We start from the raw sequence: 10,980 nt of genomic DNA on the forward strand, positions 1-10,980 counted from the left end.
TATTAACTAAAACTTTATTTTCTAAAAAAGTCATTAGGTATCAATTAAATGCTTTTATAAAACTTAAACTATTCACAATTCTACCTTCAGTTACCAATGTAAGGAACCAATATCTCACTTCACACATACTTCATACAGGGAGAATTGAAGGTAAATAATGTGCTTTTATTTTCTTTAAATGCTGCTGTCACCCAAATGCTTTGATCCTTCCTATGCCATTTCTGACCCCCATGTCAGCGGCAGCCTAACCCACCAAGCTTCATGGCTGGGCGATGATATTGTCTTTTCTTCCAAAGACAGGTCAACTGGTTTGGGGCAGTCTTTCCCTGGAGCCTGATGACTGTTAGCCTTGGGGTTGGTTGCTCTAGGATTTCAATCATGTTGTGGTGGCCCTGAGAACAGGATTCCAAGTCACAGAGGCCCCCACATGCTTTCTAATCAATGTAGTTTTCCTGTATTTTTGACATGGAGGCCACTCTTAAGCCCAGAATTGATGCTTTTTTAAATTTTTAAAAAAACTTTCATTTATTTAGTTAGCTAGTTATTATTTATTATTATTATTATTATTTTACTCTCATATACCTCTGCTTCATTCAGGCCTTTCAAGATTCTCACTGAGAATACTGTAGTAGACTGCCTACAGATGACTTGTCTTCTAGACTCAAACATTTCTTTGTGGTCATAAACATACTTCTCTGACACAGATGAGCAAGAATCCTGATTGACTAACTACTTTTTCCTTATTTTAAACCTGAAGTCTGAGGCCACTTGTGAATAGAGGAGATAAAGCAAAGAAATAAAAGCTCACTCAAATGTGCGTGTGGCTAATATTCCTATCCCCAAATTCATCATGAAGAAACAGGAGCTAACGTGGCAGGAAAGGTAGTGTACTGATTCCAACTACTGACAGGTGAGCAGTAGTCAAGACAGAAGAATCGCTTCGTGATTAGTGCTTACCATTATTACATAACTGGGTTCAGCAGCAGAGCAGAAAGTAATAGCCAATATTAATAGAACATTCATTACCTGCCAAGTACTTTTCTAAAAGCTTTTTATGTATTATCTCAAGTGATCCCCACTACCCTGCCCGCCCCCCGCCCCCATGGTCTCCAAGGTAGGTAATCTCATGAAGCTCCATTTCAAGATTGAGGACCTGAGGCTTCAGAGGAGTTAAGGTCACACAGTGTGGAAGCAATAGCAATGGGATTTAAACTTGGACTGTGCAACTCCAAAGCCTGTATACTGAAAGACTATTACACTTTGCTTGCCCATCGTGTCTTACTGGCACTGGGCAGAGGGATGGGAGGGTCTGGGTCTAGGTGAGGCCAAGATGGAGATAACTGAACCAACTGTAAAAGTGTGCCCTAAGGAAGCAACCACCAATCCAGCATAACAAACCGAATCCCTTTGTGTGTATTTGGGCTGCTGTCACTTCTAAGGAGTAATGGAAGTGGACTCAGGTGGAAGTCAAGGAGTTATGGAAGGGAGCTACTAGGTGGACTTTGCAGCAGAGTATAGAATCTGGGGTGATATTCTCCATGGATTCATTGGAGATTCCTCCAGCCTGAAGGAATCCAGAAATAAAAGTAATATTATGGGGCACTTACTACATGCTAGGACCGTCACATACCTCTGCTATGAAAGTAATATTCCTCCTATTTCCCAAATGAGAAATGAAGTTATACAGTTTGTCCAAAACTAAACAGTTATTTTTCCAAAAGATAGAAGGGAAGAAGAATCTAAATTAACTGGACTCCAGATTTTAAGGTCTTTCTATTACATATATCACGTTGCCTTTTTCACACTCCCCTGGACCCAACTAAAGGACTAAGCGGGAAAATAGGAGCACAAAGTCCCATCCTCATACTCAGCCCCTTACTCATGTTGAATGATGCCTGTAAAATACCCTGCAGGTTGTGAGGAAAGGCCTTGACTCAGGGCACATGTGTAGGTATGGCAGGATTGGCAGCCAGGATTAATTAATTCCAGGAGTCCACCCATGGGTGGGGCTCCCCTACTTGCAGTCTGGGTCAAGATTGACTCACAAATTGGGCTGGATTTGAGTTCCATAACAAAGACTTCAGTGATGGGGCAGTTAGGGACAACACATAATGAATGCTGTTCTATTGACAGGGACCATACTGGGACACTTAACCTACTTGTGCTTCCAAGTGAGATCATTGTGGTTCTTTTTTCCAACCTGAAAAATCCTTGAAGCCCTTGAAGCCATGCCTAGTGATACCTGTGCATGATCCGACCCATACCTAACAAAAGGATTCAGGACTCAGAAGGTCCTTGGAGAAGATAATGACACTGCATTACCAAAATGCAAGGATATAAAAATAAATTCATTAATACAGGTAAGAACTCCTTTCTGGGGGGAAAAAAACAGTTTGGGATTATGATGGATTTTTTTTTTAATTTGCATTTATTCTATGCAGAATTTACTCCCAGGCCATAAGTTTTTGTTTCTTCAGTTTCTCCTGGGGTATCTTTTTCTTCTGTGCAACCTCCTCTTCTGCTTTAGGAACAATCTGCTCTTTTTCAGTACGAATCATCTCGATGTGGCAGGGAGAGCTCATGTATGGGTTAATCCAGCCATGAGTCCTGTAGGTTCTATGTCACATCTTGGGGGCTTTGTTCACCTGGATGTGCTCAATGACCAGAGAATCTACATCTAAACCCTTAAGTTCAGCATTACTCTCTGCATTTTTAAGCAAGTGCAGTAAAAATTCCGTGCTCTTCTTGGGCCACCGACCCTGTGTTCAGCCCCACTGTTTGGCCTGCGCACACCTACCAACTCCACCATTGTAGCGATGGAATGACACACACTGCTTCTGCAAAGTGACATCTTTCAGATACTTGGTTTCTTTTCAGATATGCATACCCTTGATGGCCTGGGCAGTTTCACGCATGTTCTTAAAGTCAACACGAAGATTTGAACCTCTGGACTTGCATGATTTTGTAGGGTTTTTCTGGGTCCAGCGAGTAGCGAACCATCTCTAGAGGTTACCTCAGGCTGCTTGGGGGAAGAGCAGATTTTTAATTAAAGAATGACCAGGAGGCACAGTGATGAACAGGATGCTTAGGGAGTATTATAAGGATAATTCTTCTGATGCATGAATAGAAAAAGTGCAGGAACTGGAATCTGTAAGCAAAACTCCATGAAATGTTTGATTCAGCTCTGGAAATGCCTACAGTTAGTTGTCTGAGATATTCTCTTTTTGATCTCGGGTAATCTATTGCTCTGTGTTCTCTTTCATTTCAACATCAATTATCACCATCACAGCCAAAGTCATGAATACTCCCTGACTTACGCCTACACAGTCACGAGCTCCATAAAGGGAATAGAGTGTGTGTGCGTGTGTGTGTGTGTGTGTGTGTGTGTCTGTGAAGGGGGTAGTTATTGTTTTCTACTGGAGACTGACTAATTCAGTGGTTTATAGAAAGAAAAGCTCTGTACATTTTGGCCTAGAGGACCTACAATTCAAATCTCAGTCACCTGCTGTTCAGTTTCAAACAACAGTGGTAGAGCACCTACTGTGTGCAAGGCACTTCAGAAAGCATAAAAATGAAAGACTCCCTGTGACCAGGAAGCTCAAGAAATAGTGTCAAAGATAGAGATAAACAAGAAGCCATTGAGGCAACCAATAAAATAAGCTGTAGGACACAGGTTCAAAGGTTGCACTGTAAACAGAGAAAGGAACTGCTGCTGGGAGGAGGGAGTGTTATCAACCTTGTAGGGAAGGAAGAAGTTCATTCCAGAATGAAAGTAGAATGCCTCAGCAAAGGAGTAGAAAACATTTTTAGGCAGAGAAGGAGGAGGTGAACTAAGAAAGGGTGGTGTCAGGACAGCCAATAGTGTGCTGAAAAATGTCAATACCTACATATTGTCTCTTGACTCTACTTTTTTCAGCCATTTGTCTAATTCTCCCCCGCCCACCCCAGCATGGCCAGAGTTCTCAGTGCTATGTTTTGTTCTTGGCAAACTGAGACCTTAGCCCCTTTAGGTTTATTGAAGGATGTGTTCGTCTCTGTCTTCTCCCCCTCAGCTAAAACCGATTTCATGAGACCTCCGAGGCTCAAGGTTTATCCATCTCTGGTATGCGTGGGATCCCAAATAATAACCATGCTGTTGGTTGAAATATTGCTATGTGCCAGGCACTGCTTAAGTGCTTCCTAAGGCAGGCCTATGTGGACCCAGACTTGAAAGTGGGCTTCAGTTATCCCCACCTCTTGGCATTCTCACGCTTATGAATTCCCCTTGCGTATAAGCCATTCTGAGCCTACTCCAGCACCACTGGGGTTAACTAGACATTAACGTATACTTAAGTCCCAGTGTGTATTGCAAAACTATAGACCGTTTCCAAGTGAAGAAAACACTAAAGGCTGAAAGCAGTGGTTCTCATTCTTGACCACACATTGGAATAACTTGTAAGCTTTAAAAAATACCCACGCCTGGGTGTAAATATTTGGATTTGGTCAGAGGTGAGGAGTGAACATTGCTTTTTATTTGGTTGGTTGGTTGGTTTTGTTTTTCACCTCATCAGCAGATTGGAACTAGATGGTCTGCTCCAAGGCCTCTAGGTTTCCAAAGGAAGAGGATCCCAGAAAAAGATCCTTATTCACCATGAGGGCTGATGTGGCACTACCTAATCAGCAACCTGGAGAGTTGTGAACCACCTGGCAAGCCAAGTGGGAGTTCAGAGTCCTTACCTGTCAGACTCACACAGATTTTGCTTTTAAAAAAGTTAACGAGGTATGTCCAGGCCTCTGGCAGGTCAGTGTTCCTCAAAGTTTCATGCCCATGTAAATCACTGGAGAATCTTAATACAATTCAGGCTCTGATTTAGGGGTCTGGTGTGGGGCTGGAGGACCTGCATTTCCAGGTAGTTTCCAGGTGGTTTTGATGCTGCTGGCCCTTGAATTACACTTGAGTAACAAGGCTGGGGCTTACAAAGCAGCACTTACCCTAGAATTGCTGTACAAGCAAAATACCTTGTTTAACTTGATATGGGTGCCCACATTGGACTGGGAATTTGGGCCTATTTTTACAACAGAAGTCTGCCCCTTGCTTTGAGCCTGGTCACCCATCTTTTTACAAAAGAATTTATTTATTTATTTGAGAGAGAGAACACAAGCAGGAGGAGTGGCAGCGGGAGGAGAAGCAGACTCCCCAGTGACAGGCCCGATGTGGGGCTTGATCCCAGAATCCCAGGATCATGACCTGAGATGAAGGCAGATGCTTAACGGACTGAGCCAGGCACACGGAGCCTGGTCACCCTTTAAGACAAATCCTCTTTTCTGTTTTCTAACTCCAGTTTGTTGATGACTCCTGCTCATTTGTCTTATTTTTTAAAAAAGATTTTTTTTTGTTTATTTGAGAGAGAGAAAATGAGAGAGAGAGAGAGACAGAGAGAGAGACAGAGAGAGAGAATGAGCAGAGGGAGGGGCAGAGGGAGAAGCAGGCTCCCTGCTGAGCAGAGAGCCTGAGGCAGGTCTTGATCTCAGGACCCTGAGATCACAATCTGATCTGAAAGCAGATACTTAACTGACTGAACCCCCAGGCACCCCTCAGTTGTCTTATCTTAAGATCATCTAAATTGATCTTAGTCTGGCTGGGAATTCTTACCTGGATAAGTAGACCTATGTCCAGGAGACCATTAACCACCATTATTGAACTCCCAGTTACATGGAACACAATTTATATATATCATCTCTTATCCTAGATTAACTAAAAATATAGATGTTATTATTTCCACTTCTCAGTGAGGGAGTGAGGTTCAATGAGGGATACAGAGTTAGCCCAAACCACAAAGCTCATGGGAGGACCAAGACAGAATCCAAGATTATCTCTCCCACTCCCATTGTTTCCACTCTAGTTCCCCTGGCTGCTGCCCTCCCAGGACTAGCACAACAAACCAGGAGTCTGCTGGCCCAGATCCCAGACCTCAACCCAAGATTGGATTTCTATTCTAGGGACCTTTAACTTAAACTACACACTTCCCAGTCAGAAAGAGCAAACAGGGTGGTTTCAAAGATACGATGCAAAGTAATGCATTTATTTACTGAATTGAAAAAGAATTTGGACAGTCTTTTCTAAACCAATCTCTCAAATGAATTCTGCAAATATTTATTGAACGTGTACCATGATGAGCAAGGCAGTGCCAGGTAACTAGTGATAGGAAGAAGAAAGGAGTGGAAGGAAATAGATTCAAATACAAATCTAGTTGGGCATATTGGACTATAGATACTATCGTAGGAGTGTGAGAGTGTGAGTCCAACAGGAAAAGGAGTTAATTTTACCAGGAGGTCAGAAGGATATTGTCTTAGGTATTTATTAGCCTTTAGGAATTTTATAATCTCTGCCTTTTTGCCAACACTAAATAATAGCTAGTGATTTTGGCAAGTGTGTATTGAATACTCATTATGTGCCAGGCATGTCAATCACTTTACCTAGCTCATTTTATCCTCATAATGACAGCAGGAGGCAGGTGCTATTATTATCCTCACCTCAAGGGTGAGAAATTGGGGAATTGGTGATGTGAAAGGATCTTGACTAAGTCCCACAGCCTGTAATTGGCAGGGCTAGATTTGAAACTCAAGTCTGATCAAAGAGTCCACTTCTTGATCTCCACATTTGAGAAACTGAAGCTTGGTAGGGAGCAGAACAGAAGAGTAAAATGAGAACTATGCACTTGATGAGCAGCAACTACCCATTAGCTGTGTGTGGCCAGAACACACCAAGTCTCAGTTAGAAACATACCTCAGATGATAGATCCTGGAGTCCAAGGTGGATATAATGGGTGATACTGGGGAGACCATACATCCTGACCCACCCAAGGCTGTTGGGATATGCCTACTGTCCTGGGAATAGGCTATTTGGCTTGGTCAGTAAATTCTGTGGTCACCCAGGCAATACTACCATGTAGTGCTATAGCACATGTTTCCATCTAGGGAGGAAAATCCATCCTGAGAGTGAGGGGGAAAAAATCGATGGTTTAGTAATTTAGCCTTTTATCTGTCTCTTCATTCAATTTTCACTCACTAAACAATGCATTCTCCTGTGTTTGCCATCATTCTATTTTGTCCTCAGTGGTTCTGGAATTTGCGTATCAGCACTGATACACCACCTGGTATCAGCACTGTGGAGACACGGAGCCAATCTGAGTTCACTACAAAGCAGTACAGAGAGTGACCCAAAGAATCTCCTGACAACCAGGTATCATCACAATGATGGCTGTTGCTGTTGAGTGTGGACTCCCCCTTCAAACCTATTGGCAGCCACAGGAGTGACAAGGAAGTGTGAGACAACAGGATTTAAAGTCACCAACACTTCAAAGAAGCAACCTAAGTGTCTGTGGATGGATGAATAGATAAAGAAAATGTTATATATATATGAATATTATTCAGCCATAAAAAGAAGGAAGTCCTGTCATTTGCAACAACACAGATGAAACAAAAGGGCATTATGCTAAATGAAATAAGTCAGACAGAGAGAAAGACAAATACTGTATGATCTCACTATTTAAATATGGAGTCTTAAAAAAAAAGTCAAACTCCTAACAAACAGGAGAATGGTGGTCACCAAGGGCTGGCACATGGGGGGAATGGGAAGATATTGATCAAAAGGCACAAACTTCCAGTTATAAGATGAATAAGTTCTGGGTATCTAAGGTACACATGGTGATTACAGTTAATAATACTGTATTATATCCTGGAAAATTGCTAAGGAAATAGATGTTATGCATTCTTACCAGAAAAAAAAGTAACTATGTAAGGTGATGAATATGTTAATTAACTTGATTATGGCAATACTTTCACCATGTATACTTACAGCAAATCATCATGTTGTACACTTTAAATATACACAATTGTATCTTTCAATTATACCTCAACAAAGCTAGGGAAAATACATAATAAAATAAAATAAAATAAAATAAAATAATCAACACCAAACATTCAAGATTTTTATGGCAGATTATCTTCAAGAGAATAAGTGCTCCGTGAAGTGTAGGACTGTGCTGGAAAATGAGGGGATCCTGCTTTAAAAGACTCTGATACTTGGGAAGAGAGGAAGAGAGGGAGGGCTTGGCTCCTTGTCCCAGCTGTGGGGTCTCTGGAAAGCTCCACACGGCGACTCTTCTTGCCTGTAAAATGTGGAAGTTGGGCAGAGACACAAGACAGGCAGGCAGGAAAAGCTACTGCAAGCTCCATTGTATTTCTTTTCCAGGGAATTTCAGAGGATGATGGAAGTTTCCCTAAGGATGTCACTTCAAGCTAACAATGGAGAATAAAAAAGAATTTAAGAGGAGAGCATAAATCCAGCAGAGACAACGACACACAGATCTCACCCTCCACAGTTTTCAAAGCACCTTCCTGCACGCAAGTCTGTATGTGAAGCTGAGCCAAAGGAGCAAAGATGGTGGTGTCAGTGGACTTGGGTTTGGACCCTTGCTTTTCTGCCCACTGATGTTAGCCATCAAGCTTCAGTTTCATCTGTGTTGTTGCAAGGAAGGAAGGGAGAGAAGAAGAAGGAAAGAAGGAGAAAAAGAAGGAAGGAAAGAGAAAGAGAGAAAGAAAAAGAGAGAGAGAGAGAAGATGTCTCTTCACAGGATTCTGCTGTGTGTAGAGTGAGGTAATGCAGGTAAAATACCTACTACATGGCATGTACTTGATGAACGGTAGCGCTCCCCATCATTCATAAACTTCACCCCTGGAAGACTTTGTACAAGTGTTTGTTGAAGCACTAGCTCCATTTTGCAGATGAGAACACTGAGACTCAGGGAGGTCAAGTGGCTTGCCCAAGGTCACAGCTAGAAAGAGGACAGTTTTCCAGCTCCAAGTCCTGAGCTCCGTGCAATACTTTCCTATACAACCATTGGGATTGGAGTTGTATTTCCATGCAAGTCGGACACCAAATAAGGAAAGATACTCGGAGGGGTCCTTCCTTTGAAATCAGCCTTTGATCTTAACAAAAAAAAGCCATACTATTTTCAAATAGAAAGCCTTTGCAAAACGCTTTTTCCTTGGAAGCCGTTGTTCGACCTCGTACTTCTATAAAATAATTGCTTTATGCCTTAAGACTGTTGATTTGTGTGAATTCAGACATTTTGTAAGTAGGTGATGTTTCTGAAGTTATTATCAGTCACTGTGTCTTCCACAGCTGGATGAAAGAGTCGTATCACAGTCCCGTGGCTTTTCTAAAATGCATCATGTGTTATCTTTGACAGCAGCGGAGCATGCCAGATAGGAGGACACCGGCTGACCACTTCTGAATTCCTTCACCTATGCTAAAAACAGACAGAGATATGGTTGAAGAAATCTGGCCCCAGCACCTAAGAATTGTTGCTACATCAACTACTATAACATGGAGAAGTTGAATTTGGTGGTCTTTATGGTTTCTTTTAGCATAGAAATACCCTACCATTTTATTTTACCCTTTGTCTGCCCCACGCCAGTTTTGTAACGTGTTGACCTCTCAAACGTTTGGCTGGATCTGGGCCTCCTACACCAGTGCTTCCCACTGAAAAAATAAATTTGAGGTGAACCAAGACCTAGTCTGTCCAAAATATGTAGCCCCAAGTATCCTGCACTTTGTGTAAGATGATAACGTGGCTACTGCAGGGACAGGGTTTTTGTTTACGTGTAAAGCTTAAAATCCAAAATTCATAGGTACCATGTTTTTAAAGACATAAGTCGCCAAAGTCATTCATCTTGCCATCCATCTGCCCCTCCATTTAATCATCTATTTATTTGTTTACTCTTCAGATATTTATTGGCTACCTCCTATGTTCCAGGCACAATGTTAGATGTAGGTGCTACCATAGAAATTTAGATCTTGCTCTTACAGAAGATATAGTACAAAAGATGGACAAGGAAACCAAATAATTTCACAAATAATTATGAGGATAAGTGCCAGGAGTGAGCATGTAGGGTTTCCTAAGAGAGGAAGTTTAGCTGAGTGGTTGAGAATGATGGGCTCTGGAATCCAACAAGGAGGCTCAAGTCTTGTTCTTCCCTGTACCAGCCCTGCGATAGCGGGCCAATTGTTTAATCGCTCATGCCTCAGTCTTCCCAGTTATGCCATGGAACTATAGGAGTAATTCCCTCCAAAGGTTGTTGTCAGGATTAATGAGATAGCACATGTAAAGCATTTGCAACAGTGTGTGGAACTAGCAAGTGTTCAACCTGGGGCAGAGGCCACCCATGGCCCATGCTATCTGGGGGACCTAAGAAAAGTATAAGCAGTGACACGAAAAATAAATAAGAGAGGGTGACAAGAGGTTAGATAGGAGAGAAGGAATGGGAGAGTGGGATGAGCCAAGGAAATGCAGTAAAAATGTGAAGATCCTGAAACAGAAGGAGCCTGGGCATAGGACCTTGGAAATAAGACAGTAGGTATGGTGGAAAAGTATGGAAAGTGGTGGAGGGGCACGGAAAGTGGTGGAGGAGAATGGAAAGCCAGACAGGAGTGCTGGAGATGAGCCTAGGAGACCAGAGACCCAGACCCTGTAGATCACATTTTAGGCCAGTTAGTTAAGGATTTTGGACCCACCCTAGGAGCATCCAATCACTTGACCCACCATCTGTCCAACTGGAAATCCCTAAACAGAAACCCAAACATTCCATTTCTTATCTTTGGAGGAACATATGCTAATTGATAAGGAGTCAGCTGGGAAACCGGCGGTGAAATATCTTGGATTACTCTGTAAATGATGTCCTTTCACACGTCTCTGTCTGTATTTTTATTCTCTGTCCCTGGAGGCCATCGTTGCTGTCCTTGAATATCAAAGTAGACTTGAAGAATTGCATTTCATTGTCAAATGATTGCATCCAGATAATTATATTATGGCTTTTAGGGACACATGATCAATTTTTATAATACATCAAGAAGAGTCTTGAAGAAACTAACGTTTAATCCTTGTTCAGTTCTTTTTTCTCTGCTCTATCTTTTGCTTGGGGCTATAAAAATATGCT

At 42.1% G+C, this 10,980-nt stretch overlaps 1 pseudogene; it reads right to left on the reverse strand.

Moving 5' to 3' along the window:
- Nucleotides 1-2,444: 2,444 nt before the first annotated feature.
- LOC118350816 (60S ribosomal protein L17-like) lies at nucleotides 2,445-3,000 on the reverse strand (annotated as a pseudogene).
- Nucleotides 3,001-10,980: the final 7,980 nt, after the last annotated feature.

This window comes from Canis lupus, chromosome 15 (genome assembly GCF_003254725.2).
Source record: "Canis lupus dingo isolate Sandy chromosome 15, ASM325472v2, whole genome shotgun sequence".
In the NCBI taxonomy this organism is placed as follows: Eukaryota; Metazoa; Chordata; class Mammalia; order Carnivora; family Canidae; genus Canis; species Canis lupus.